Consider the following 5000-nt stretch of genomic DNA (forward strand, 5'->3'; position numbering starts at 1 on the left):
GGAGGGGGCAACTGTGTGCGTGGGAGCGTGCATTAAACATTAACATTGAACTTGGCAGTTCGCTCCGTTTCTGGCCTGTTGACTCACTTTACTGCCGACTCTCTGTCCTCCTTAAAACCAACAATAGCGACGGAAGCCTCGCAGCCCATAAAGCCTGAGCTCGTCTTCAGTCCAAATACCAGCTGCACCGTCACAGCTGACTGGAACCAAAATAAAGACCAGTCCACGACACTATAGAAATGTGAATACAATACGATATATCGTAACTTTTTAATACTGTTTTTTTTTTCAACATCAAACTAATTTATGCATAAATTAAACAAAAAAAACATATTAAGGTATATTTTAGCATATATTTGGATGTAATAGTTTATCGTATGTGTTAGATTGCTCTTTCTTTTCAATTTTGATTTATTGCATTATTGCATTTATTTTTAAAAATAATTTTTCTATATGATATTTTACAGAAAATTAATTTAAATAGTTAGTTTTACTATTTGGTGACTTTTGGTGTTTAGATCAAACTAATCCACTCCACAATAATGGAGACAAAGAAAAAAAACTAATTAAAAACTCATAAAAGCTATTGGTTGGTCATAAAAATATGAAGTAAACCAAACATTTAAATTCAGTATTTTTGTGTGACTTTACTGCAGTAGAATTTTGTGAGTTGAACTGATGAAGAAGGAAAATGTTTGGTCGTCAGGCAGACTGTGCACGTGTTTTCTCTCTGGTCCGTAACGACAGTACAGATGCTGCACATCCCTCCAACACAACAATAACAAAAAGGACAATATAGCATTCCATCACACACACACACACACACACACACGTGACTCCAGTGTACTGTAAACGTCACAGAGTCACAGAGTCGCTCTGTTGACATGGAAACCGAAGGCTGCGTAGCCTCCAGACACTCCGTCCAGTATGTGATGCTGTTTTGTTGTTGTGGCCTTTCCTCTGCACCGTGAAGGAGTCGGTGAAAATAAAAAAAACAACAACAACAACACTCACTGGAGAAGAGTAATGTTTTGTTTGGATGCGGCCTCTGTTTTTGAACAGAAGCAGACTCCACTTCCTGTTGTGGTTTTTGCTCCGGCTCCTCTCCGTTCTGCACCAACAGTGTCAGAAGTTTCAGAGCTGAAAGTCACACTGAACTCTGAGTGACTGACGAGAAACAGCAGTAAATATGTATACATATATATTCATATATATGTATATAAATCAGTTCCATCAGTTTGTCTTGTAATTTCGATCATTTGATCGTTTTCTTGCCAACGGCAAAACCAGACGAGCTGTGGCTGCTGAGAGTCAAAGACACAAGTCTGTTCTGTTCTATTCTGTTCTATTCTGTACTGGGCTGTACCAGCTCTCTGACACACACACACACAAACACACACACACACACAGCTCCCCAGAGTAGATTTTATATTTCAGAACAGGAATGCAGGACAGCGGCTCATTTTTCTGTCTCAAGTTCATGTCCAACAGACTCCCCTCCTTCTCTCTCTCTCTCTCTCTCTCTCTCCCACACACACACACACACAAACACACACAAAGTAGCAGCCCAGTACCATTTTACCACCCTCTCACTCTTCCTCCTCCTCCTCTTCCTCCCCCTCCTCCTCCTTTGTCTTTTTGTTTCTCCAGGTCGGACTTTGCAGTTGAACTTGAGACAGACAGACAGCTTGTAAACGGTTTTGTGGTCTGGCCCCCGTCTGGTCTGGAACGGCCGGGGGGACAAAAGGGCCCAGGAGTGGACGGACACTGGACGGAGACAGAACTTCAAATGTGAGACGAAAAAAAAAAAGTTTACAGATGAAAGTATAAGTGAAGACGGGGAGAATACGAGGGAGTTGTTACCAGCGTCACATCATCTGCGTACAGCACGACTGCAGCGTTTACTGTTGTTTTGAAGCGTTTACTTCAAAATCACAGCAAAAAACAAAACAAGAGTCAAATCATTTCTTGGAAACCAAATCGACTCCACGTAGAAAATCCGTTGTCGTTGGGCTGTTTGTGAGAGCGAGCGTTTCGTTTGCAGGTGTGTCTGTGTTTTTAACAACTCAGGAGGAAAAGGAAACGGCAGTAAAGTCAGTATACAGCCAGACAGACCTCCAACAGTCCTCGCTCTGTGTGTGTGTGTGTGTGTGTTTAAGGTCAGTGTGTTGGGTCGTGACATCATAACGCGTTAGCTCTTCCTTCAGGAACGTTTCGTTTGGAAGCAGTTTCCCTCTTTCCTGTGATGTAAACGTGGGAAAGGATCCAACGCGAGGTCCAGACTCAGGTTTTCAAACTGAGTGATTTATATCTTGATTCCACATCAAACCGTCTGCTGAGACCTTCATTTTCAGGAATTCCGAATCCGTGGCGGGCCAAGAACCCAGCACTGATGCAAGAACAGGAGTTTGAACTGAACAAAATTTTAGAAGAATGTTTAAAAATTCAAATGTCTCAGTTTTTAGTCAAGATGGAAAATATTGAAATGGTGAAATTCCTCAAAATAACGTCGCATGTGCAAAGAAACATGAACTGTGGACCAATGAACCTACGGGGCTACCTGAGGCCCAGTGGGGTTTTGGGAGAGATGCGGGGCTTAAAGGATTTTGATTGGAAGATTGCAAGCACCAAAAATAACTAATGTTTTTGCCTTACAGTAAAAAGGTCGCTGGTTCGATTCCTTCCAAAAAAAGACAGATTGGGGATTCGGTTAATTGTGCACTTTGAATTGAACATAGATGTGAATGTGAATGGATGTTTGAATTGTCCAGGGTGTGAGGCCCCGCCCTCCCATGATGCCTGCTGTGATTGGTTCTTGAAGCAACAACAATAGAGTTGAGAAAATAAATAAATAAATAAATAAGGTCAAATCCAAAAGTAAAGGTCGGATCCTAACACAGATGTGACTGAACTGCCCAGTGACAGATCACACGTTTACATGCAGATGTCAAATAAAGGCCCCGACTCCTGCTCTGCCATGGTTTGGTTGAGGCTGCAGCTGTGAACGGCCCACTGTACCTGCGGCCAACACACCCGTCATCTGGGAGATTTAACAAGCATCCACACTGATGCTGACCTTATAATGTGAGCGTGTTCTGCAACGAGGCGGGAATCACATCATGTCAGGTTCACTCTGGGATCGTCTGCTCCGCCCGACACTTTCCTCCTTGTTTCTCGTAAACGTACGTCGGACATTGTGGCTTTGTACGATAAAAAAGAAAAAAAAAAAACCAGGAGACGGTTTTTCGCCGAGGAACTCTTAATCACTGAGTTATTAAATCCAGTCATTTGTGAAGGCAGTGATGCAAAACATCTGTGCAGACAAAGACGTTCGAGTGGAAATAAACAGACATCAGTCTGTGAGGAAAAAAAACACACACCAGGACAATTTCACATAAAAACTTACTGGTCATGAACGAAAAGAATTTGTCAGATTTGTGTTTTTTTTCCGGTGAATATTTAGGTGATTTGTAAATGTCACGACGTTAACCATGTGTTGTTGTAGTTGTTGGTGTTGTTATTGTTGTTGTTGTTGTAGTTGTTTGTTGTTGTTGTTGTTGTTGTTGTTGTTGTTGTTGTTGTTGTTGTTGTTGTTGTTAGCTTGAGAATCCACTGGGCCGCAAAAAGGCTCTGATTATTATTATTAAAACTGAAAATAGTCTTAAAACTAGCAAAGGCGCCCCCTACCCATTTTATCCTTAAATACATGATGTAAACAAAAAAGTTGTTTTTTGTTTAATTAAAGCAGTAATTCAGAATTTCAGAAAAATGATAATAATGAATTATAGCATTAAAAAAATATTATGTTGGACTATTAATATTTTCTCTAATGTTTTTTTTAATTTTTTGATGTATTCATTTTACTGCAGAGCAACAACAATAATAAGAATTATTATTATTAATAGTATTATTGTTGTTGCAAAAATGAAGATTTAAGGATTTCAGACTAAAATAAAATAAAATGATATAACATAGAAACAGTTCTGGAACCATTTCCTGGCACAGATACACACCCAGTCAATCACACAAGCACACCTAGTATTCTGTTGATAGGAAGCATATGTGTGTGTGTGTGTGTGTGTGTGATCAGCTGACCTCGGAGTCACTTCCTGCTCTGACCGCCATGTTTTCGCCCATAAACCTTTGTTAAAAGAAGGAGAGATTTCCACCTGGGTGGTTTATCAACAGAAACATGCATGTGTGTGTGTGTACATGTACAGATGTGTACATGTATGTGTGCATGTGTGCGTGTTGTGAAAGTGAAAGCGTGCCTGCGGCGGCGGCGTCCTGCCTCCATCTGCAGCCTCTCTGAAGCTCGCTGCCGCTGACCCTTCAAAGCCGCGGGACAGAAGAATGATGATAATGTCATGTAAATCAGAATGAGAAACACACCCACGTGGTTTCCATCCTCATGTCAACATGACATCTTTTTCATCTCCGTGCAGGGTCAGGGAGCAGCAGCAGATACACATTAACGTCCAGGATGGAAGACATTAATGCACTAATGCACACATGTCCAAACCAGAGCCAGAGCTTCAACCAAAAATATCTCAGCCCGTAACTCCTGCCCAATAAACTCCTCCGAGCGTGGTCCGTGTCTGGGCCGCGCAGTGGGTTTTTTTTTTTTTTAAATACACGTACTGCAGTATTGGAGCGTTTTCTCAACAACGACAACAAGTCGCGAACATGTAGAAAAAGTGGAAATCCGAGAGAAGAGAAAGGATTTTTACTGAGACTCAGACAGAAGTCTGACTGAAACCACACTCTTTAAATACATACAAACGTAAACAGGGATATTTCATATTTCTGTCACAGGGTTGGTGAAGGTCAAGGTCAAACCAGGTCGTAAAAGAAAAAAAAGAGTGTAAACATATTGTTTGGAACTGTTACTGGTACATTTTCACAAATGTAATATACAAATCCAGTGTGTCATTAGAAGATGGACCTGCAGGGGGCGACAAACAGAGGACTCCTCTGCTCGCCCCTCTGTCGCACAGGTG

This window comes from Cynoglossus semilaevis, chromosome 17 (genome assembly GCF_000523025.1).
Source record: "Cynoglossus semilaevis isolate Cse_v1.0 chromosome 17, Cse_v1.0, whole genome shotgun sequence".
In the NCBI taxonomy this organism is placed as follows: Eukaryota; Metazoa; Chordata; class Actinopteri; order Pleuronectiformes; family Cynoglossidae; genus Cynoglossus; species Cynoglossus semilaevis.